Source organism: Bos javanicus, chromosome 19, assembly GCF_032452875.1.
Source record: "Bos javanicus breed banteng chromosome 19, ARS-OSU_banteng_1.0, whole genome shotgun sequence".
Taxonomy (NCBI): Eukaryota; Metazoa; Chordata; class Mammalia; order Artiodactyla; family Bovidae; genus Bos; species Bos javanicus.
Window position 1 is genome coordinate 18,895,604 of NC_083886.1, and position 26,318 is coordinate 18,921,921.

Here is a 26,318-nt window from a genome sequence, read left to right on the forward strand (position 1 = left end):
TCTTAACCACAACACCATTTTCATATCTAAAAATCTTAATATTTCTATAATACCAAACATAATATATAATCATTATCCATTATGTGTTGGTCAGCTCACGTTCAGATTTCCTCAGTTGTTCAAAGAATGTCTTTTATACCTGTTTTTTAAAAATCCTATCTACGTTCATATTTTAGATCTGGTCATTACATATCTTTTAGTCCAAAACTGTGCCTCTAGAGACAACATCCCGCTTTTTTTTTTTTTTTTCATGAAATTGACTTTTAAAACAGCATTATTAAGGTATCATTTACTATGATAAGCTCAGTTGTGTTCCCTCAGAATTCATTTGTTAAAGTCCTAACCCCTGGTACTTTAACATAGGACTTGTGTTTGGAGACAGAATCTTTAAAGAGGTAATTAGGTTAAAATGAGACCTTAAGGCGGGCCCCGATCTACTATGATTGGTGTCTGTCTGTCTGTCTGTCTGTGTCGCTCAGTTGTGTCTGACTCTTTGCAGCTCCATGGACTGTAGCCCACCAGGCTCCTCTGTCCATGGGATTTCCCAGGCAAGAATACTGGATGGGGTTGCCATTCCCTTCTCCAGGGGATCTCCCCAACCCAGGGATGGAATCAGCATCTCCTGAATTAGCAGGCGGATTCTTTACCACTAGCACCACCTGGTAAGACATGGTGTCCTTTTAGGACACAGACACATACAGAGGAAGATCACAGGAGGACACAGCGGGGAGACAGACACCCGCAAGCAAGGAGAGAGGCCTCAGAAGGAGCTAGCTTTGCCCACACTTTGGTCTTGGACTTCTAGCCTCCAGAACTCTGAGCCAACAGACTTCTGTTGTTTAAGCCACCTGCTCTGCTACTGTGTTATGGCAGCCCTGGAACTAATATATTTAGAGTACTTACCCCAAAATTCACCCATTGTAAGGTCCGGTTCAGTTATTTTTAGTAAAGGTATGCAGTTGTCCAAACATCACATGATTCCAGTCTTGGAACATTTCCATCACTTGAGAAAGTTCTCCCATGCTCATTTGTAGTAAATCCACTCTCAGTTTCAGCCCTAGACAGTCACTGACCTTTCTGTGTCTATACTTTCACCTTTTCTAAAAACGTCATGTACATGGAATCATACCATACAGTAGATACTGTTTTCGTGTCTGGAGTCCTTTATTGAGCATAATGTTTCAGAGGTTCATCCATGTCCCGAGTATCACTGGTTCTCTCCTTTCATTGCTAAGTAATACTCCATTGAGTGGATGTATCAGATTTCATTTCTCCACTCACCAGCTGATGGGCGTTTGGCTGCTACATTCGTTCACATGCGAGACTTTCTGTGGGCATGTGTTTTCATTTCTCTTGGGTAGCTATCTATGAATGGAAGTACTCCTCATGACATGTGTTTAACTTTGTAAGGAGCTACCAAACTGTTTTCCAAAGCGGCTGCTCCATTTTGCATTGTTTTCAGCGTCAGAGTCGTGGTTTCTCCACATCCTCACCAAAACTTGGTATGTATGATGTTGAGTTTTTAAAGAATCCAGGACTGGGCTAGTCTGGATTTGTCTAATTGTTTCCTCATGGTCATTTAACTTATTCTTCTAGTCTCTGTATTTCCTATAAGCTGGAAATTAAATCAGGAGATATTAATTTTTTTAACATTTATTTGGCTGCACTGGGTCTTAGGTGCGGCATGTGGGATCTAGCTCCCTGACCAGGGACTGAATCCAGGCCCTCTGCGTTAGGAGCAGAGAGTCTTAGCCACTGGACGACCAGGGAAGTCCCAGAAAGTGTTCATTTTCTTTCAGTTTTATACTTCCACACACTTAAGATTATATCTTGCATGTCAGTAAAGAAGGCACATGTACAGCTGACTGCCTTGTGGATCTTTAGGAAATGTTTCATTGTAGCCAAGCTATTATTATATTGCCCTTGAGTTCAGTCGCTCAGCCATGTCCGACTCTTTGCGACCCCATGAACCACAGTACACCAGGCCTCCCTGTCTATCACCAACTCCCAGAATCCACCCAAACCCATGTCCATCGAGTTGATGTTGGCCTTGCTGTAGCCTAAATTCCAACTACTTATAGAACACATCCCATGTTTTCCTATGAACAATTAGAATTTAGCATAAAAAATTAAGATAAAAATGGCCATTAAGTATTTACCTATTAATAAGCTGCCCATCAGTAACAATACCTGTTATTTTCAGTTTTATTTTACCAGTCTCTTTTTATAACAAAATTCTGCCAATGCTTTGATCTTTGATACTTTCATATTGAAGTTTTTATAGTTTATTAATCCTCTCATTTAAAATCTGGGCAATCACCACAGATAAAATCACTGCAGAGTCTTCCCTCCTTTTTGCCAGCACCAACGATGGCCTTTACAGTCCTGCTGACTTTGTGCATTCTGCTCTTGTGTTCCTTTCACTGTTTTCTTGAATTTTTTTTTTCTTCTTATACAGGCCACATTCTGCAAGTCTGTGTTTGGATTTATTTTCCTTTGCATTATCCAAGAAATTGTAAATCACACCAAAGCTATTGGCTTTGCCACCACCAAAATGGTTCTGAATCCAAGTACGAAGATGACAGCTAGAATAGTCTTATGTATTTTGTCTGGTTTTCCCCCCAGTTTTTGTCCTGGGTACTGTTGCCAGGCCAGGATGAAGGACATCAGTGATCATTTGTTTCCATAGCTGATTGGTCAGGAACTTCCTGGTCCAGATAGCTACTGTGTTGTTCCTCCTGGTGGTTCCTCAGGCAGCCAGGAAGGGAAAATGGATACTTCTTATGTATTTCTACAACTTTTATCTCTCTCCCCCAAATCTCTGGCAACCACTGATCATTCTACTGTAGTTGTGCTTTTCTAGAATATCATATGCTTGGAATCATGCTTTTCATTCTGGCTTCTTTCACTTAGGAATCAGTATTCGAGGTTTTGTATATGCCTTTCCGTGGCTTGATAGCTTATTTCTTTTTATTGCTAAATAGGAGTCCATTGTATGAATGTACCATAGTTGGTTTATCCTTTGGCTTATTGAAACATATCAGTTGCTTCCAGTTTGGGGCAGTTATGAATAAAGCTGCTAGAAACATTCACATGAAGGTTTTTGTATAGTCACAAGTTTTCAAATTGTTTGGGTAAAAACCTTCAAGTACAATTCTAGGTCCTGTGATAAGGCCAAGTTTGGCTTTATAAGATCCACTGAACTGTCTTCCAACATGACTATCGTTTTGCTTTTCTACCAACAATGATCAAGAGTTCTACATCAGATTTTTTTTTTTAACTTTAGCCATTCTAACAGATGTGTCGTGGTATCATCTATTTTTCTATTACCCTAAATTATATAACCCAGCACTCACTGGGGTCTCAGTCAGTCTTTAACTACAGATATCATGTCTCCCCTCTCTGTGGTTAGTTGGTTTGTGTTCAGGAGATGACAAGTGATCTTGACATAAGCCTAGGTAAAATATAATTACAAGATAAATCAGGGACCTTTTTTTCCCTTGCATTAGCAAAAATCAATTTATCATTTAATCAAGATTCCAGGCACTCTTCACAGGAAAGATAAAAATAGGAAACTGTGACAGGTTTTTGAGAATATTCTCACAAATGGCATGATCAAATAATTATCCATAGCAGTCAGGATGAAATACTCAAGTTACAAGTGATCCCTTTTTTAACCACAGTGTAACTTTCCAGATACAGTTAGATTAGGAATGTTGTATTATTGTCAAATTAGTGTCATCCCCCTTGAGTCACTTTCTACATTTGTAAGTGGTAATATAAAATTAAAACATTAATTCCAATACAGTTGTCAAGAAAGGTTAAAATTTGTATGGGGGATGGTGGGGTCAGAATCTGAATGTTTTGCAAAGCGGGAAGACTCCTGGTAGCCACAGCTTGATGCAGAGACAAAGGCAAGAAACAGCCCACACAATTAGTCATGTTGTGTTCAAAACTTTGATCACGCCTCTTGAACTCCACTCATCATTCTAGAAATCCCTATAACTGGTGGGGGAAACTGCACCCCATGGCTGAGGCACATCGCTTGAATCAGTGCCCTGCTGCCTTTTGAGTTCCTGTGGACATGGGTGCTCCCCAGCCAGCGCTCAGGGAGCTGGTTGCTAAGACCGAGTTTAATTTGCATAAACATAAAATCTGTTCACCGGTTTCGAGGGAGACCACATGAACTGAAACATTTAACCTGACCTCAGCTGGGACTCCTCTTACCCTTTTGTTGGCAGAGTTGTGTTGGTTTTGCCTGACGGGTGGGTTTGAAAAATGTTTGAATCTGCCCGTGAAGGCTGTTTTTGATATAGTCCTTTTTTATCAGCATGGGCTTGATGGCTGAGGAAGCAGCCAATTAATTTACACAAATACCTCCTTTAGTTCTAGGGAGAATAGGAAGCAGGCAGGGGAGAGAAGAGAGACAATTATCTGAAAGGATGTGACTGTTTTGTAGAGGTGAATGGATCGTAATTATGCCAGGCTTCATGCTTTATTACTCTATCTGACGTGACTCGCTGGAAAGATACTGTTTCATTTGAAAGATGGATTGTCCTTATAATGTGCTACAGGGGTGAACCCTGCTAAAAATCCATCGGCCTCAGGCCCTGCTCCCCATCACATTTCTCAAGCACCCTGCCCTCGTGGCTATATCCCAGGAGAAGGTGTTTCCATGGTAATCTCAATGGAGGCAGTCAGCTGATGTCTGGCACCGCCTGAGCTGGTGCTTGCCAGCCCTCTCCCCCTCACTCCTCCCTTGAGCCTTTAAACTATATTTATTAGTCCTCTTTAATGGAAAGTATATAACCCCTAATGTCAGACACTGAGTGGCTTTGGGTTTATTTATTTATTTGGGTAATAAACTTGCCTTCCTAATTAATTCTCAGTGAGTTTCTGCGAGCTGTAGTATTTCGAACATCTCATGCAAACGTTTAGATTTTTGCCTGTTATAACAAAGAGCGTTGCTTAGCAATATCGGATATTTGGAAACCTCCGTTCTTAAAAAAAAAATTGTGATGTCTGTATGAAAGAAGAATTTTAAAAGATAAAGGTGTTAGGGTTTCAGTTTAATTTTTTTAAGAATCTTTTCTTGCTCTGATGCTTTAGCAGTGAAATGGTCCACTCCTTATAATTTCTTTCAACACTCAGTTATTTCATATTTGGATTTGAGTGAGCCACATGGTTTTAAAATACTTCTAAGAAGTGGGACATCTAGCCAGGTTCTCTCACTTTCTTTTTTAATAAGAGAAGAAAGTCAGAATTTCAAAGCTACCCTATTGATTGTTTTCCTGACATTGTTTGGAAGTAAATGTCTTTTGTTGTATGAGTTAGACAGCACCGCTTACGCTAAACCATACTAAATAAGCAAACCAAGTTACAATGTCAAAAGGTGCCTTGGGGCAGAAGGTAGAGTCCATTTTCATTAGTACTGTACTTGGAAATTCAATTACAAATGTAAAAGATGTATCAAAGCAGTGTCTGAAAGCAGCAACCATCAGAGCGCACGCATGATTCCTTTGAAAAGCTATCTCGTTAAAGAAACACAAAGCCTTTAAAAACTAAAGTATGAGAAAATTAGTATGACACCACCTCATTTATCCAGAGGTCAGATTGTTAGTAACAAGATCCTTTTAAAACAAAGCCCTGAATAGAGGTGTACACATAAAGGATCTGTGCATTTACAGAAATGTGTGCTAAGTCACTTCAGTCGTGTCTGACTCTTGCAACCCCATGGACTGTAGCCCACCAGGCTCCTCTGTCCAAGGAATTTTCCAGGCAAGAATACTGGAGTGGGTTGCCATGCCCTTCTCCAGGGTATCTTCCCAACCCAGGGATCAAACCCACGTTTCTTATGTCTACTGCATTGGCAGGCAGGTTCTTTACCACTAGCGCCACCTGGGAAACCTTTGCCAAAATATGCCAATCATTATGTATATTAGCCAAAAGATGCTGGATTACATACATAAACATCTCTAAGCTTGCAGGAATAGGCTTCCTTTTACACAACTGTCTTATCAGAGCTCCCTTTTCTGCAGTCAATATTTTTGAACACCTACTATATGCTGTGCATTTGGCAGGCATTAGCAATGAACTAATACATCACCCAGTCTTCGCACAGGCCTGTGGGAGAAGCAGAGAAGCCAACCAGCCTGCCCAGCACAAGCATGTGGCAGCCATGTAGATACAGATGATTGTACCTATATCTCCAGGGGAAACTGTCACTCAGAAAATTAAAGTAATAGCCCAGGGTCACAAAGCTCACAGGGAATGGCCCCTGGCTTTCGTTTGACTCTGGAACCCTTAGAATCACAACCCTGGTGGTGACTTCCTAGCACTGCCTCCCTTGATGATAAATAACACATACAACCAAGATCCTGTTTTAAAAAGAGAGAAGAGGGACTTCTCTGGCAGTCCCGTGGTTAACACTTTGCCTTCCAGTGGAGAGGGCATGGTTTCAGTCCCTGGTCAGGAATCTAAGATCCCATATGCCTTGGGACCAAAAAAAAAGCCAAAATATAAAACAGAACCAGTATTGCAACAAATTCAGTTAAAGACCTTAAAAACTGGTCTGCATCTGAACAGAGAGACTAGCATGGAAACATATACATTACCATATGTAAAATAGAAAGCAAGTGGGACTTTGCTGTGTGACCCGGGGAGCTCAAGCCGGTACTCTGTGATAACCTAGAGGGTGGGAGATGGGAGGGGAGGTCAGGAGGGCGCGGACATATGTATCCCTGTGGCCGATTCACGTTTGGAAACATTTGTTGAAAGTTGGACTTGCCACCAAATTCAGTTCTTCCATTAGATGTTTCTTATATGTATGTATGTGTGTGTGTGTGTGTGTGTGTGTGTGTGTGTGTATGAGAGAGAAAGAGAGGGAAGGAGAGAAAATGACAGAGAGGGAGAGTGTGTGTGTGTTTTCTAAAAAGCCTGTGAAATGTATCCAAAAAATAAACCTTCCTGAGAATTATCTTATGCCATCCCTTGTATGTGGAACCTAAGAAGAAATGTTACAAATGAGCTTACTTACAAAACAGAAGGAAACTCACAGATTAGAGAACTGAATTTATGGGTGTGGGGGATGGGTGGGGGATGCGGGGTCGGGATAGTTGGGGAGTTTGGGATGGACCTGTACACACTGCTATATTTAAAATGGATAGCCAACAGGGACCTACTGTGCAGCACAGGGATCTCTGCTCAATGTCTTGTGGCTGCAGTATTCTTGCCTGGAGGATCCCCATGGACGGAGGAGCCTGGCCGGGTCGGGAAGAGTCAGGCAGGACTGGGGGACCAAGCACAGCACAGCCTGGATGGGAGGGGACCTTGGGGGAGAATGGACACACGTATATGTGCAGCTGTGCCGCTTCACTGTTCAGCTGAAACTATCACAACATCCTTCATTGGCCATACTCCAGTACGAAATTAAAAGTTCTTTTTTAAAAACATTAAACCTTTAAGGTACTGACTGTGGTTTTACGTTTGCAAATAGTCTTAGCAGAAGATTTTCCTTCAACAAGAGTGGTATAAGATCATCACTTTATGTTTGCTGACTCTCATCGCTTGTAACGGACATCACCATGCATTGTCACATATCACTGGGAGACGGTCCGACCCTGGTCCTGAACTCTTAGGTATTAAATAAAGGAGCTTGTTTCTTTGTTTCTGGTTGAGGTTCAGAGCTAAGGTTCTTTCCACTGAATCCATCATAGTGAAGTTCTAGTGCACTGCAGGGAGAATCTGATTTTCTGATATAACAGACACATGGAAGATTTTCTTTTATTGGTATTATATCTAAATAAAGACGTCTTTGCAATGTGCTAGGGATGGAGATAATGTGGCGGGATAAACCCTTCGACCTCGTCTCTACCTTTTACTCACTGTCCTCCACACATTCAATACACTGTGATTGTCTGAGGTCTACCATGGTGCTGGGGCACTGTGCTAGGTACTGGAAATAAAGAGGAAGAAGACAGAGTCTCTGCTCATTGTTTGGTGGGTGAGGCAGATATATACAGACGTCATCCCAGGACAGCTCATTACATGCTAAAACAAAGAGGCGTGATTTGCTGAGAAAGCGTGGAGGAGGGGCAGACATGGTTTCTCAGACAAGGAAGCAGTTCAGGGGTTCATAAGTGCAAACACTTGTGCATTTTTATATATGGGGTACTTGTGTCTTTTTAGGTCAGCTGGTAAAGAATCCCCCTGCAATGCAGGAGACCCCGGGTTGATCCGTGGGTCGGGAAGATCTCCTGGAGAAGGGATAGGCTACCTACTCCAGTATTCTTGGGCTTCCCTGGTGGCTCAGATGGTAAAGAATCTGCCTGTAATGCGGGAGACCTGGGTTTGATCCCTGTTGGGAAGATCCCCTGGAGGAGGTCAACCCACTCCAGTATATTCTTACCAGGAGAATCCCCATGGACAGAGGAGCCTAGCAGCTACACTCCATGGGGTCACAAAGAGTTGGACACGACTGAGTGACTAAGCATACGAAGGGATGTGTGAACAACTGCTTTTGGCAATGCAGAGGGACAAGTTTAGGAGACAAGATGAGGTTTGGTTTTTAGGAAGCTAATCCTGACAGCGTTAGCAAAGTATGGATGAACTGGGAAGAGGCTGATGAAATAAATACCATTCTAGTAAATATTTTAGGGGGCTCGGGACATGGTGCTACTGGTGATATTGGATTGAAATAGGGCCCCGAGAAGAATAAATTAAAGTAAGGTAATGAACTTCATCTTGGCTGGGTCAAACGAGTGGTCCCCAAGGAACCCTTATCTGAGTTTTCCCCAGATGGGCCGAGGACCCACCTGGCGCTCCAGGAAAGGTCTAAGTTTTGCGTTCACATTTGAGAATTTTTAGTCTTAAAGAGAGGGAAACTAGCAGCCTGTTCCCCCACTAGACCCAGGTCATCCTCTCCTACAGTGAATGCCTCCTGGCTGCTCAGCCACATTGTAAACTCCCTAAGGAGGAAGCTACATCTTCTAATCTGTTGGTGTGTGTGATCTAGAATAGCAAGTTGGAACTTCCAGTTCTGGACAAGATAGAATAGATTAATTTCTCCTCATCCTCCTCACTAATTACATCTGAAAACCATAAACATCATATTATAAAACGAACGTTAAGAAGACTCCTGAAAGATGGAGAGAAAGTGCACTAACTGGAGACTTGAGAAGCCACATGGCAGTGGGTTCCTTGGGATTTCTTTTGGTCTCTGTACTTCCCGTGCCAAAGAAGCCCCTTCCCAGATGGCACAGACCAAAAAAGTTCTCTTGTGCCAGAGGAACAGGAAGTGGGCAGCCTAGCAAAACAGAAACCTTTTTGACAATCAGTGTTCTTTTTGAGAAAAACACCCAGGAGCGTTGCAGCCGCTCCCCAACGCCCAACTTCCATCAGCAAAGGTCTCATAGAAAACCTGGACCTCTTCCCTTGCCTGGAGTTATTTTAATTAATTATTCATTTAATTAAAATTATTTTAATTCAAAGAAAAGACCAGTGAGGAGAGTAATTTAAGTAAGTTAGTGGTTTAAGAGGAAAAAAATAAATTCAAAATCATGTAAAACTTGATTCAATTAGTAAAACAAGTAGCTTTGTAAAATAATAATTTGTCTAAGTTGAAGTTACTTAACAGTTTTACCTAAATCAATGGTTTTGTGCGATTAGAATCACTTGGGGAGGTTTTAAAACTATGGATGCCCAGCCCTTTCCAAGCCCCAATAAACCAGAGTGTCCCCAGTGATTCTCACGTGCAGTCAAGTTTGAGAGCATCAGCCTAAATGGACCAGAGGGAATAGACAGAATACAAGTGGAGAAATTTTAACAACTCCTGAATAGTCAAAATAACTATGATGGAGTTTGTGCACTAAATTTTGCATGCTCTTTCTAAAGGAGGGCCCTCTTGGGCCATTTATCTTGCATCATGCACCCTTGTGATGAATCTGATTATCTGGTCCCCAAGCCCACAACAGTAAATCTGAAGCAGTAATTAAAAGGGAGTCAGTCTCTCACAGGCGGTCATATTGATGTTTGGAGTACATGAAAACTGAACGTACAGGAGGGCTCAGAGGAGATTTAGTTCAGTTCCACTAAATGGCTTGGTATTAAACACTTGTTGGAGTGATTTCTTGAGCTGTCTCCTCAGAGCAGTCATTTTGGAATTAAAATTCAGTTTTTCACGAAACTACTGGGTCCTAAGCTGCAAACCCAGGAATTCAAACTGCCAGAGAGTTGAGAGAGACCTCCAATAGGTCTGAGATTTTTAGCCAAAAGGAAACAATTAGCCATTTGGCTGATACCCAGCTATTTGGCTGATATTGGTAGGTTCTAGCCCCATTTCCAAAGAATAGCAAGAAGAGATAAGAAAGCCTTCCGCAGTGATCAATGCAAAGAAATAGAGGAAAACAACACACTGGGAAAGACTAGAGATCTCTTCAAGAAAATTAGAGATAACAAGGGAACATTTCATGCAAAGATGGGCTCGATAAAGGACAGAAATGGTATGGACCTAACAGAAGCAGAAGGTATTAAGAAGAGGTGGCAAGAATACACAGAAGAACTGTACAAAAAAGATCTTCATGACCCAGATAATCACGATGGTGTGATCACTCACCTAGAGCCAGACATCCTGGAATGTGAAGTCAAGTGGGCCTTAGAAAGCATCACTACGAACAAAGCTAGTGGAGGTGATGGAATTCCAGTTGAGCTATTTCAAATCCTGAAAGATGATGCTGTGAAAGTGCTGCACTCAATATGCCAGCAAATTTGGAAAACTCACCAGTGGCCACAGCACTGGAAAAGGTCAGTTTTCATTCCAATCCCAAAGAAAGGCAGTGCCAAAGAATGCTCAAACTACCGCACAATTGCACTCATCTCACACGCTAGTAAAGTAATGCTCAAAATTCTCCAAGCCAGGCTTCAGCAATATGTGAACCATGAACTTCCTGATGTTCAAGCTGGTTTTAGAAAAGGCAGAGGAACCAGAGATCAAATTGCCAACATCCGCTGGATCATAGAAAAAGCAAGAGAGTTCCAGAAAAACATCTATTTCTGCTTTATTGACTATGCCAAAGCCTTTGACTGTGTGAATCACAATAAACTGTGGAAAATTCTGAAAGAGATGGGAATACCAGACCACCTGACCTGCCTCTTGAGAAATCTGTATGCAGGTCAGGAAGCAACAGATAGAACTGGACATGGAACAACAGACTGGTTCCAAACAGGAAAAGGAGTACATCAAGGCTGTATATTGTCACCCTGCTTATTTAACTTATATGCAGAGTACATCATGAGAAACACTGGACTGGAAGAAACACAAGCTGGAATCAAGATTGCCGGGAGAAATATCAATAACCTCACATATGCAGATGACACCACCCTTATGGCAGAAAGTGAAGAGGAACTAAAAGCCTCTTGATGAAAGTGAAAGTGGAGAGTGAAAAAGTTGGCTTAAAGCTCAACTTTCAGAAAACGAAGATCATGGCATCCAGTCCCATCACTTCATGGGAAATAGATGGGGAAACAGTGGAAACAGTGTCAGACTTTATTTTTTTGGGCTCCAAAATCACTGCAGATGGTGATTGCAGCCATGAAATTAAAAGATGCTTACTCCTTGGAAGGAAAGTTATGACCAACCTAGATAGCATATTCAAAAGCAGGGATATTACTTTACCAACAAAGATCTGTCTAGTCAAGGCTATGGTTTTTCCTGTGGTCATGTATGGATGTGAGAGATGGACTGTGAAGAAGGCTGAGTGCCAAAGAATTGATGCTTTTGAACTGTGGTGTTGGAGAAGACTCTTGAGAGTCCCTTGGACTGCAAGGAGATCCAACCAGTCCATTCTGAAGGAGATCAGCCCTGGGATTTCTTTGGAAGGAATGATGCTGAAGCTGAAACTCCAGTACTTTGGCCACCTCATGTGAAGGGTTGACTCATTGGAAAAGACTCATTGGAAAAGACTCTGATGCTGGGGCGGATTGGGAGCAGGAGGAGAAGAGGACGACATGAGATAAGATGGCTGGATGGCATCACTGACTTGATGGACGTGAGTCTGGGTGAACTCCAGGAGTTGGTAATGGACAGGGAGGCCTGGCGTGCTGCGATTCATGGGGTCGCAAAGAGTCGGATATGACTGAGTGACTGAACTGAACTGAACCCCATTTCCAGGAGAAAGCAATGGCAACCCACTCCAGTACTCTTGCCTGGAAAATCCCATGGACAGAGGAGCCTGGTAGGCACGACTGAGCAGCTTCACTTTCACTTTTCACTTTCATGCATTGGAGAAGGAAATGGCAACCCACTCCAATGTTCTTGCCTGGAGAATCCCAGGGACAGTGGAGCCTGGTGGGCTGCTGTCTATGGAGTCTCACAGAGTCGGACACGACTGAAGCGACTTAGCAGCAGCAGCAGCAGCAGCAATCCCATTTCCAATAAGGAATTTGACAAACTTAATCTAAATATGAAAAAGCCTTGCAACTTCCCTGGTGGGCCAGTGGCTGAGACTCCACACTCCCAATGCAGGGGTCCCAGGGTTCAATTCCTAGTCAGGAAACTACATCCTGCATGCCACAGTTAAGATCCCGTGCAGCCAAATAAATAATCAAATTTGCATGCCACAAATGAGATACTTGCACCAAAAGGAAAAAATGACTCAAGCATTTAAATTAATAAAAGAGGCTATAGCGGGCCCAGGTTCCTTGGTAACTCACTCTAAATTAATTTGTATCATAAAGTATGAAGTTCATTTGTGATGAAAACATTATGACTAGGTTGCACATTTTCTTCTTGGTGATGCCCTTGATTCCCTGTCCAAGTGAGGACTATTTGGAGAAACTTGGAGTAGATATGGAAATGTTGTTAATATTCAGTGCAGTTAGATAGATTGGTATTGGAAATTTATTAAAGAGTTTTGCTCAGTTGCCTTCATCAAGCAATTCAAATCAAGGGTTGAAGGGCCTTGTCAATCAATAATAGAAACTCAAGCCTTTAGTCAGTTGATTACAGTTATTTTCATTGGCCTGAATAATATTGATCAGTAGTACTAGGCTTATAATTAGGTGCTTGTGCCTGAAGTTGATTAAACTGGCTTGAAGACAATTTTTTTGGTACTGCTCACAGCCTGTATTGTGTAGAAAAGGCTTTATTTCACCAGTAGAACGTCATGTACTTTATTTACACACACCGGTATTATTTTTGGAGCTTGTGGTCCAGGGGTGTGGTCACAGGAATGCCAGTAGCCTTGAAGATATATCTGTTTTAAAGCACATTTACTAATTAATGTTCATTGTAACAACTCTGAATCCTTAAGAAAGTAAAAGAATAATTTTATAATGTTTAAGGAAGCTGGAAAACTTCGTAAGAAAGTCTGTGTTCTTACATATTCTTCCAACATGGTAAAAAATTTTTTTTTAATTTGTTGGAAGTAATATTTTCTGCAAAGGAATAAACTCTTAGTTATCCTGAACTCTGCATTCTTTCCATGATACGTTTACAAAATTAAGGTTTCTCTGATTTCAGGTCACTATTGCTGCATAACAATTTACCCCAAACTTACAACCAGCTACTTTTTATTATGATTATACCTCCTGGTGGCGCAGATGGTTAAGAATCTGCCTGCAATGCAGGAGACCCGGGTTCCATCCCTGGGTCCGGTAGATCCCACGTGCTGGGGGGGCAGTTAAACCTGTGTGCCACAACTACTGAGCCCGTGTTCTAGAGCGTGTACTCCACAACGAGAGAAGCCACCGCGGTGAGAAGCCCAAGCATCACAACTAGAGAATAGCCCCTGTTCCCCACAACCAGAGAAAGCTTGTCCACATCAACAAAGACCCAGCACGGCCAACAATAAGCAGCTGATTTTTTAAAAATTTATAATCCACTAAAACCGTGCCCACAAATCTCTGCAAGATAAGCTCTCCTGTTCTTGGGTTCCTTATGAGCTACTATGGGACAAGACCCCTAAGACTTTTCAGAGCCTCATTGTGAGAAAATTTGTGAGGCATGCCCTGAAGATCTTTAGAGCCTTTCATCTGCCTGGAGATTTCTATGAAGTACTGCCTTAGATCTTTCTGAGGTTTTGACAAAGGATTTTTACAGACCCACTCTGGATCTGATCATTGCCCTGAAACCATTTCTTAATTTGAGAATCCTTTGCCATCTGGAGAAGCTGAGAATAAGAAACAGTTTTATTTTCAAACCCAGCAAGTGCAAGCTCCTTTATATTTCTTCTAAACTTTGCATGAGAGCCAAGCAGCTCTGTATTAAGAGCATGCTTCTCCTCTCACGTGTTTTCATAGACAGCAAGAGGCAGCCAGATGGCACGTCCGGCATCCTGTCTGGAAATCCGTATCTTGAGCACCAGTTTGTTAGGTACATCTTCTGTTCTCTGCCTTCCCATAGGCAGCAGGGTTATCAAGTTTTCCACCACTTCATGATAAAAGCCTCCTTGCCTCGTGCTTGAGATCATATTTTCCTTGCTTCCCTTCAGGCCCTCGTGACCGCCTCCTTAAAGCCCATCGTGATTCCACCAGCAGGCTCCTCAAGGCTCTTCCAGCTACCACCCACTTCCCAAAGCCAGGGCCAACTGTTTAAGGATTCTGCTACAGGAGCACCTCACAGCTCCCAAATTTGGATTTCAGTCAACTGTTGCTTGGGTGCTACCTTCCACCCTAAGACTTAGTGGAGTTAAAAAAAAAATATGACCATTTAATTATTTTTTACACTTTTATTTTACATTTGAGTATAGTCAATTAACAGTGATGTGTTAGTTTCAAGTGTACAGCAGAGTGATTCAGTTATACCCATACAAGTATCCTTCCTTTTCAGATTCTTTTCCCACTTAGATTACTGTAGAGTATTGGGCCAAGTTCCCTGTGCTATACAGTCAGTCCTTGTTGGTTGTCTACTTTAAATCTAGTAGCATATGACCATTTTATTATGATCACGGATTCCGTGGGTCCAGAATTTGAAAAGGGCACCATGGGGCCAGTTTACCTTTGCTCCACAATATGCAGGGTTTTAGTTGGGAAGTCACAAAAGCTGGGAGTTACCCAATGACTGAGGATCTTTGGGACCCTCATATGCTCACTCATCTAGTGCTGAGGCTGGGAGGGCTCATCCCAGAGCTGCTGACTAGAAGGTCAGCACCTGACCTCACAGCACAGCGACCTCGGGATAGTCAGCCCTCCTACAAAATGACTCAAAGCACAAGCACTCTGTTGCCCCAAATGATGGTTGTTCATAGAGGAATAAGATGAGCTTTCCTGGTGACTCAGATGGTAAAAAATCCACCTGCAGCGCAAGACACCAGGGTTCAGTCCCTGGGTGGGAAAGATCCCCTGGTGAAAGGACTGGCTACCCACTCCACTATTCTTGGGATTCCCTCATGGCTCAGACAGTAAAGAATCTGCCTGCAATGCAGGAGACCCAGGTTCAATCCCTGGGTCGGGAAGATCCCCTGGAGGAGAAAATGGCAAAACTCACTCCAGTATTCTTGCCTGGAGAACTCCATGGACAGAGGAGCCTGGCAGGCTACAGTCCGTGGGGTCGCAAAGAATTGGACGCGAATAAGCAACTAACACTTTCATAGGGTGATAAACTCTTATTTATCCCAAATAGTACGTTATTTCCATGACAAATCAGTATCATTAAGATCTCTGATTTATAGCTAGTTGGGCAAAGGAGAGGGGGAAGAGAGAAGAAAGAAAGGAAGGAAGAGGGAAGGAAAGAAAGAGGTAAAGGGAGAGAAAAAAGGAAAACTGGGAGAACAGAGAGCAGAGACACAAAAGCAAGGAATAAAGTCACCAGGCATCCTGCAAAAAGCCAGAGCATCTGTCTCCCAAGCCTCTGAATGGAAAACAGAATGAACAGAATGTTCTCCATCATTGAGCAGCCAAATCAATTTGTTAATTGAGATCAAAAGAGCATAAATATTATAACTCTGCAGTCAAACCAAAGAACTGAAGTAGAGAAGAGTTAAATCCCAAAGGCCAAGTGTGTATATCACCACACAGAAAATACCTGAAGAAGTGAAATGACCAGCACAATTTTATGAAAGCCCTTTGTGTGTTAATCACATCCCTGATGGGGGTGAGAGGACCCCAGGTTAATGCAGTCCCTTAGAGGTGTATGTAGAGAGCAGTAACTACAGAAAAGAGATACCCCCACTCAAAAAGACTTGGAGTAGCTGCTTTCCAGGAGTAAGTCTGGAAGAGAAGGTCCCAGAGTGAATACTAGTGCATTCTCCTCCCTGGTCAGACCAGGATGGTTTTTAAAGGAGTTGGTCACCATTTAAAAGATTAACTTTTTTCAAATAAATGCATATTTAGAGGGTTGACATTTAGAAAACGCAAGTTTTGTGGAATTGTGATATGTTTTAGAATTGTAATGTTAAAAAGATGAATGGCAGATTAATGGAGAATCATAAATGTTAAAAAGATGAATGGCAGATTAATGGAATAGAAAAGGAAGAATATTGTTTTTAAAAAAAGATTAATTTGTTTCAAAGTCACAAAGTGCTTGTGGCCCATTCCATTATCAGAGATTTTGTCATAAAGTGTCAGAGCCTTTTCTCATGATTCCCACAGTCTCCAGAAGTCTGCAACTTCTAGAAATTATTGTTTGGGATTCTGGTGTTTATAGGCTGCATTTTGAGGCCCCACAGTTTTCCGTGACAAAGCTTGTATGCCCACATATAGGTGCAGAAAGGGAGATAAAGATGGAATATGAAGCAAGAGAGACAGCAAGCATAATTCAGAATGATCCATGCATCCCAGTGTTGGCTGTAGCACTGTTTACAATAGCCAAGACATGGAAGCACCCTGAATGTCCACTGACAGGAGAATGGACAGAGATGTGGTGCATATAGACAGTGGGTTACTACTACACAGCCATAAAACGGAGTGAAATGATATCATCTGCAGCAACACAGAGAGACCTAGAGATCGTCATACTGAGTGAAGTAAGTCAGAGAGAGAAAAACAAATATCATGTGCTGTCCCTTATATATGGAATCTTAAAAATAGTAGAAATGAACTTATTATCTACAGAACAGAAATAGTCACAGATGTAGAAAACAAACTTATGGGTTACCAGGTGATAGGGCCGGGGAGGGATAAATTGGGAGACTGGGATTAACATATACATACTTCCATGTGTAAAATAGATACCTAATAAAGCCTTACTGTATAGCACAGGAAACTCTTTTCAGTACTCTGTAACGACCTATATGGGACAAGAATTTTTAACAGAGTGGATATATGTTTAAAGAAAAAAAGATAAAAAGATGATAGGTGGTTATCTTGGACTTTGAGGGATTATTAACCCTGTTCCTGTTCTTATCCTACAAAGCGAGGCTGAACCTAATCCAACAACTGTGGGTTTATAGCCTCAACATAATTTTTTTAATTATTGAAAACTGGAGATTGGAAACCAAAGATTATCAGTCTATTAAAAGAAATCAAATGAAGTCAAATTCTCTTGCAAGGAATCTTACTAAATAAGTAGAATATTGTTGTTTAGTCACTAAGTCGTGTCCAACTCTTTGTAACTCCATAGACTGTAGCCTGCCAGGCTGCTCTGTCCCTGGGATCTTCCAAGCAAGACTACTGGTATGGGTTGCCATTTCCTTCTCCAGTGGATCTTCCCTACCCAGGAATTGAACCCACATCTCTTGCATTGGAGATGGATTCTTTACCACTGAGCCACCTGGGAAGCCCATTAAGTAGAATATATAGGCCACCAAATATAGTTTAAATTCCAAACCATCTATTTCAAGCAGTTTGAATAAACCTATATTCTATTATTGTATTTTAATTAGTTCCTTTAAGATTACCATTATAGCATTTGCCTGGTTTGTCACCTTCAAAGATTAACTATTTTCTTTGTAAAATTCTCACAATCCTAAAGGTACAATTCATGAAAACAGAGAAAAGATGAAGGGAAAGTTCTGTATTTTGTGAGTTTGTTCTTAGTACAGTGGCTCTCTGGCTTTCTAGGTCTAAGTAATGAGCTAATCTTTTTAGCTCTCAAAAGCTAAGTAAGTCAATTTGACTTACAAATATAGAACTAAGTCTTTAAAAAGAACATTCAGAGGAAACTCTCTGGCATGATGGAAATATTCTCTCTCTTGATTTGGATGTCAAAAATCATCTACCTAAACACTTAAACATCTGTGAATTTTACTGCTCCTAATTTTACTGTAAAAACCTCAATTTTTAAAAATAGTATTTGATGGGTCAAGATGTATGGAGTGTTTTGGTGTGAATAGAATCATATATTTTCATTTCCAGTTAATTATTTTCTTACCTGTTGTTTATAAAAGTAGTAAAAACAACAAAAAAAATAGACAGTATCTATTAACATAGCCTCTGTCATTTAAAAATTCTATTTGAAGATCCAGCCAAGGTCTCTAGGATTGGTCATTATGCTTGGTTTTAGCCTGATAATACTTTTCTACAAGTGAAAGTGAAAGTCGCTCAGTCATGTCCAACTCTGCGACCCCATGGACTATATAGTCCATGGATTCTCCAGGACAGAATACTGGAGTGGGTTGCCATTCCTTCTCCAGGAGATCTTCCCAACCCAGGGATCGAACTCAGGTCTCCTGCATTGCAGGCGGATTCTGTACTGTCTGAGCCATCAGGGAAGCCCAAGAACACTGGAGTGAGTAGCCTACCCCTTCTCCATCTGATCTTCCCAACCCAGCAGTCAAACCAGGGTCTCCTGCATTGCAGGAGATTCTTTACCAGCTGAGTACAAGGGAGGAAGTATATTCTCTCCTTTATCCACAATGCTCTGCTGCTGAAGATTACTGTTGGGTTAGAAAAAAACTTAAAACTAATATTGTAGTGGGACTTCCCTGGTGGTCCAGTAAGAATCCACCTTCCAATGCAGAAACAAGGGTTCAATCCCTGGCTGGAGAAGTAAGGTCCCGCATGCCGCAACTAAGACCCAATACAGCCAAATAAATAAATAAGTATTTTTTAAACTAATATTGTAGTGATGATATGATAATAAGTACAGTAAGTCAGGCAGAGAAGCAGAAATATCCAATGACATTGCTTATATGTGGAATCTAAAAAAGAAATGATACAAATGAACTTACAACATGAAAAGAGATTTGCAGACTTAGAGAACTGAACTTATGGTTGCAGGGATGGGGAAGGATCGGGGAAGGGATAGTTAGGGAGTTTGGGATCAACATATACTTAAAACTGCTGTTTTTAAAATGGATAACCAACAAGGACCTACTGTGTAGTACAGGGAACTCTGCTCAGTGTTGTGTGGCAGCCTGGATGGGAGGGGAGTTTAGCAGAGAACAGATAGATACATCTATATGTATGGCTGAGTCCCTTTGCTGTTCACCTGAAACTGTCCACACCATTGTCTGTTAATTGGCTATATCCCAATACAAAACAAAAAGTTTTTTTTTTTAATTTTTAAGTACATTCTAGTATATACTGTAAAGAGAAATACTGTTTTATCTATCAAGGAGTATTGTAAAATAAAAACAATAGAAGGACAAAACTTCATACTTGCCTAAAGAGAAAGCTGTCAGGCAAGGAGATAATTCTAGTGGGAAAAGCACTCAGATAACACATAGATGTGACCTATGAATAAGCTGAGCAATGTGGGTGCATTTTTTATTAGTGAACCATCCTTACACTGTGGGCTATATGCCCTTTTGGTCATGGTGTATTATCCTGCTGAAATCAGTTTGTTAATTCTTTCAGATATTTGCATCTGTCCTTATGAGATTGGTCTCTGGGGGTGTGTCTGTGAAAGAGATATTCCTCAAGTTTTGCTGCCAGGATTAAGTAAAATGAGTCGGGATGGTGTCTGTCCATTTCTGTTCTAGAGGATTTTCCACAGCATAGGAATTACCTGGGGCGTGGTTTGCCTGTCCCATCATCTGTGCCCAATAATATGAATTGATTCTGATTATTTCACCTTTCTTTGAGTCAATTTTTATAATTTATATTTTCCTTTAAAAGCATGCATTTCACAAACTACTTAATTTATTAACAGAAAATTATAAATGTCATTCTCATAATTTCTAAAAACAACACATCCTTTCTTAAATCCCTTTCTCATTCCTCATGTTAGATATTTGTGTTTTTGCCTTGTTTTATTCCTGACTAGACCTTGCCATGGGTTTGGTGGTTTAATGGTCTGTTCAAAGAACCAACTCTTGGGTTTATCATCTATATTGTTTTTCTCATGCATCAATTTCTGCTTTTATCGTCACTAATTTTTACTTTGGTTTTTTTAGTCCTTTATCTAGGTTTTTAAATCTAGATTTAAAATTAAATAGATAGATTTTAATCTATCTATTTAATTTGGGTTTCAATCTACCTATTTAATTTGGGTTTCCCTGATAGCTCAGTCGGTAAAGAATCTGCCTGTGGTGCAGGAGACCTGGGTTTGAGCCCTGGATCAGGAAGATCCCCTGGAGAAGGGAATTGCAACCCACTCCAGTGTTCTTGTCTGGAGAATTCCATGGACATGTAGTCACAAAGAAAGAGTCGGACACAACAGAGCTACTAACACTTTCACTACTTCCACTTTGGTATTTAATTTACTTCCTTTCTCTTGTTTAATAACAAAAGTATTTAAGGCAGTGTGTTTTCTTTTGAATGTAGCTTTGACTGCATCCATGAATACTAATGTAAAATTCTCTTTTTCATTAATTTCTTTATTGTCTATAACTGCAATTATCATCTCTTTAATCCAGCCTAAAGAGATACTTTAAAAAAAATAATTCTCAATGATAAGGTTGTTTTACTGTTAACCTTTATATAATTTTCTAGTTTTATCTCACTGTGATTAGGTCCAGTGCGTATCCTACTTTTTGTAACTGGGAAGAGAAGTGTTACTTTTGGCCCAATTCATAATCAGTGCAGTTCAGTCGCTCAATCGTGTCTGACTCTTTGCGACCCCATGGACTGCAACATGCCAGGCCTCCCTTCTAAATGCTCTGGGGACCACGATAAATGTGTATAAGATTTTCATGTAACTACAAAATCAAATCTGTTGATTATTCAGACGGTCTCCACACTCATTTGCTTTTTGACTACTAGAACTGCCAAGCACCAGGTCACCCACGGACATCGCGATTTTGTCCATTTCTTTTGCGTGAGAACAGTTTTTGCTTCGTTTCAGTACCATGTTATTCAGTCGCATGAAGATGATCGTTTTCATTTTTTATTACATTTTTGTCAATATAAAAGAAACAAGTCTTGTGGGTTTTGCCTTGGATTTTGCTTTGCCTATTATTCCTATTCCCATCCTCACTTTCTTCCTGGCACGTCTTTGTCCATCCTTTGATTTATCTTTCTGTGTCTTTTTGTTTTAGATGCATCTAAACATCTATACTCTGTTATAAATGGAGTATAGTTAAATTTTGTCTTTGACCTAATCTGTGAGCCATCTTCATCCCATAAAGGAGTTATATCCCATTTCTTATAAAAAATGACAGTATTTTGGCTTTTTAAATTTGTGTTATTCAAGCACTTTCCATTTTTAATACTTCCCTGCTATTTCCTTCTTCTTGTCTAGTTGTTGTTGTTCGAGTTTTATTGATTCTTTTTTTACTAATGATTGGAAAGTTATACATTCTTTTTGCTTATCTGGTTGTGTTCACTATTTGATTATCCATACGGAAGAGAGTCTGGGAGACTTGAGTTAGATGACCATCAGAGATTGTATCTGCCCTGCTCAAACCTTTAAAACCAAAGAGGAGGAAGGTTTAGATTTATCACAGTGTAGAGATCCCCTGGATTATGAGAAATAAGAAGGCAGCTAGTAGAGGGGGAGCCTTGATAAGGAGTTTCACTTTTGTTTAGAGAACTTATTTGTGTGTTTTGGGTGCCTAGAGATCTCTAAGGTAAAATCCCTTCTCTAACTGATGTAATTGCATACAGTACCTTCCCTTGGCATGATACTCCTGTAGTTTTTCAGATTTGGCTGGCATATCTTCTCTTAGAGTGGAAAGACCCTCAAAGGCAGAGGGGTTTTGTTTATTTATCTTTTTTGCATGCCCGAGTTGCTCCTATTAGAGAAGGCAATGGCACCCGACTCTAGTACTCTTGCCTGGAAAATCCCATGGATGGAGGAGCCTGGTGAGCTGCAGTCCATGGGGTCGCTAAGAGTCGGACATGACTGAGCAACTTCCCTTTCACTTTTCACTTTCATGCATTGGAGAAGGAAATGGCAATCCACTCCGGTGTTCTTGCCTGGAGAATCCCAGGGACGGGGAAGCCTGGTGGGCTGCCATCAATGGGGTCACACAGGGTCGGACACGACTGAAGTGACTTAGCAGCAGCAGCAGCAGCAGCAGCACGAACTTATGAGGCAAACAGAGCATCTAGTAGAATCCTTATTTTGCAGAAAAGGAAAGAGTTGCGCTCCAAATTAAATGATTTTCTCAAGCTCACATGGCTAAACGGAGATGACACCCAGGTCATCCTTTACTCCGCTGCTTTCCCCCACCTACCATCCTGTCTCCCAGAACAAAAGAGACATCCTGGATGCTGTTTGTCTTGCCTTGATGACAACAGGGACTTAATCTTTCATTATTTGTGCAGCAGAGGAAAGTAGGTGCCGTTTGCCCTATTTTCTGCTGGGACTCTGGCACTGCTGTAAGCCCTGAGCACACATGAGGAATTCCTATGCTCGGTGAAGTCATCCAGACAGGGAGGAATAGGGAAGGGCAAGAAGGGAAGCCCACCCCCTGAGGTGGGAAGGTGGCTCAGAAAACCATCAGAGACGCCTCTGCTCTGGCCCAGCAGCATCCAGAAGGGACCCTCTCCCTGGATGGTTTCAGCATTCATAGCTGCACAGCAGTCCCTTTCCCCAAACCCCTGCAGTTAATGTTGCTGGGATGTGCCAGCGAAGTTAGTGCTATTAGATTTCTCATTTTATTAGGCTTTAATCAAGCTCTCCTGTGAAGTGCTCCATCAATTCTAGTTTGCATTTTTGCATATAAAATAATCAAAGGAGAGTGAAGCGTCGTAGACACAGCATGTTTTTTTAATGAAAATGATATTTTTAATTTAGTCATATAAAAATCATCTGGAAAAAAATAAAAATAAAAATCATCTTGGGGTGGGGAAGGGAAGAATTGGGAGTTTGGGATTAGCAGATGCAAAGTAATATATATAGGATGGGTAAACAACAAGCTTCTCCTGTATAGCACAGGGAACTTGATTCAATATCCTGTGATAAACCTTAATGGAAAAGAAATGAAAACATATATATATGTATATATATATATATAACAAAGAAAGTGAAAGTCACTTAGTCATGTCCAACTCTTTTCAACCCCGTGGACTATACAGTCAGTCCATGGAATTCTCCAAGCCAAAATACTGGAGTGGGTAGCCTTTTCCTTCTCCAGGGGATCTTCCGAACCCAGGAATCGAACCCAGGTCTCCCATATTGCAGGCGGATTCTTTACCAGCTGAGCCACAGGGAAGCCCATGTATAACTGAGTCACTTTGCTGTACAGCAGAAATTAACACTACACTGTAAATCAACTATACTTCAATAAAATATTTTTTAAAGAACTTTCTAAAAAGCCAGTGTAGGGACTTCCCTGTGGTCCAGTGGTTAAACCTCTACACTTCCATGCAGGACAGAGGGTGAGTTCAACCCCTGGTCGAAAAACTAAGATTCCCACATGCCATGTAGTGCAGCCAATAAATTAACAAAATAAAATTATTTTATTTAAAAAAATGTACACCAAACAAAAAATCATCTGGATGTTATACATCTAAGTGAGAGAAAGATTTATATATTCTCTTACACAGGCCTTAAAAAACCCATGATCCAAGAGGGAGGAAATTATAGGTATCAGATCAGATCAGATCAGTCGCTCAGTCGTGTCTGACTCTTTGCGACCGCATGAATCGCAGCACACCAGGCCTCCCTGTCCATCACCAACTCCCGGAGTTCACCCAGACTCACATCCATCGGGTCAGTGATGCCATCCAGCCATCTCATCCTCTGTCGTCCCCTTCTCCTCCTGCCCCCAATCCCTCCCAGCATCAGAGTCTTTTCCAATGAGTCAACTCCTCACATGAGGTGGCCAAAGTACTGGAGTTTCAGCTTTAGCATCATTCCTTCCAAAGAAATCCCAGGGCTGATCTCCTTCAGAATGGACTGGCTGGACCTCCTTGCAGTCCAAGGGACTCTCAAGAGTCTTCTCCAACGCCACAGTTCAAAACCATCAATTCTTCAGCGCTCAGCCTTCTTCACAGTCCAACTCTCACACCCATACATGACCACAGGAAAAACCATAGCCTTGACTAGACGGTTAGTGGCTATCAAGGAGCTTCCCAGGTGGCTCAGTGGTAAAGAATGGTGAAGTGGTAAAGAATACCCATGGTTAATTCATGTTGATGTATGACAGAAATCAAACCAGTATTGTAAACCAATCATCAATCAATTAAAAATAAATAAGTATTTTTTTAAAAGCCCATGATCTGTGTAGGTTGTGAAATGATTCCCAATTACTTGAATATTTTCCCGTCTCTCATTTGAGTACCAACCCCGGCATTCTTTAAAATCAACCGAAAAACTCCCTTCCTCTGAAAATTTATTTCCATGACATTTAGGGATACTTATTTTTACAGCTTATGTTCATTTGTGCATGATATTTGGAAAAGTCTACTGTGATAGAACATGGATCTGGGTCAGTCCACAAGCTTGTGTTCCAGTTTCAAGGTCTGCAAATCAGCTCACTTCTTTGAGCCTCAGTTTTCTTATCTGTAAAATATGGGCATGAGACTAGATGGTCTTCCAAATGTATGAACTGTTAAAAGCTCTTCAGTTGTTGGGTATTTGTCTCTTCCACTCATCCAGCTGGGTCATGAATCCCTGTAGAAGAGAAAAGCATACCTTCTTCATCTCTGGCACTTCCGTCCCCACCCCTGGCCGCCTGGCACTCTGCATTGCCCCCAGTGGATATCCTGTCAATGCTGATTGCCAGACCAACCGACAGCACCTGTGGTAGCCAGGAGGTGGCACTTTGGTGTTTTCTGCAGTCAGAGAACAAACCACAGAGTGAGAGATCACTCAGGTACCTGCTTTATTGACCAAAGTAGATCTAGTGATCAAAACAACCAAGGAGCTATATCTTCTAAATTTGCGTATAATAAATAAAATTTGGTAGTGGTGATGGTATTCAGGTCTATGGGTCTTCATACATGCATAGATTTCTGGAACTAGCACCACAATGAAGATGCAGTCATCTCATTACCCCCCAAAACTCCTTGTGTCAGACTCCACCTGACTCCAAACCCTGACAGCTCTATTCCAGAATATCTCATGAATTGAGTCATCCAGTAATGTAACCTTTGAGACTGGATGCTTTCTCTCACCATAATGCCTTTGAAAGCAAGCCTTGGTGTTGCATATCCATGATTTGTATTATTAACTCATTCCTTTTTATCGCTGAATAGCATTCTATCATATAGCTGTATCACAGTTTGTTTATTCACCTGTTGATGGATATTCTGGTTGTTTCCAGTTGGGAGCACTTATGAATACAACTGCTTTAAACACTCATGACTGAGACCAGGTGACTCAGTGGGTAAAGAATCTTCCTGCGGTACAGGAGATGCAGGCAGCGTGGGTTCAATCCCTGGGTTGGGAAGATCCCCTGGAGGAGGGCATGGCAACCCACTCCAGTATTCTTGCCTGGAGAATCCCATGCACAGAGGAGCCTGGCAGGCTGTAGTCTGTAGTGTTGCACAGAGCCTGACACGACTGAAGCAACGAGCACGCACATGTGCAAACATTCATGTGTGAGTTTTCGTGTGAACACAAATTGTGCTTTTTTTTTTGGCTGCACTAGGTCTTCGTTGCTTTTTGTGCAGGCTTTCTCCAGTTGCTGTGAGCGGGGATTACTCTTCCTTGCAGTACGTGGGCTTCTCATTGCAGTGGCTTCTCTTGTGGAGCATGGGCTTTAGGCACATGGGAGTTGTGGCTCGTGAGCTCAGGGGTTGTGGCGCACAGGCTTAGCTGCTCCGCGGCATGTGGGATCTTCCTGGACCAAGGATCAAACCCATGTCTCTTGTATTGGTGAAAGTGAAAGTCACTCAGTCATGTCCGACTCTTTGCGACCCTATGGGCTATACAGTCCATGGTATTCTCCCGGCCAGAATACTGGAGTGTGTAGCCTTTCCCTTCTCCAGGGGATCTTCCCAATTCAGGAATCGAACTGAGGTCTCCTGCATTGCAGGTGGATTCTTTACTGGCTGAGCCACAAGGGAAGCCCAAGAATACTGGAGTGGATAGCCTATCTCTTCTCCAGCAG

At 41.5% G+C, this 26,318-nt stretch overlaps 1 protein-coding gene and 1 pseudogene across 1 annotated transcript in view; one reads left to right on the forward strand and one right to left on the reverse strand.

The window, feature by feature from the left end:
* The window catches only part of MYO1D (myosin ID), a 361,250-nt gene that overhangs the window by 227,453 nt on the left and 107,479 nt on the right, over positions 1–26,318 (forward strand). The window lies entirely within an intron of this gene.
* Positions 1,829–7,930, reverse strand: LOC133233002 (small ribosomal subunit protein eS24-like; annotated as a pseudogene).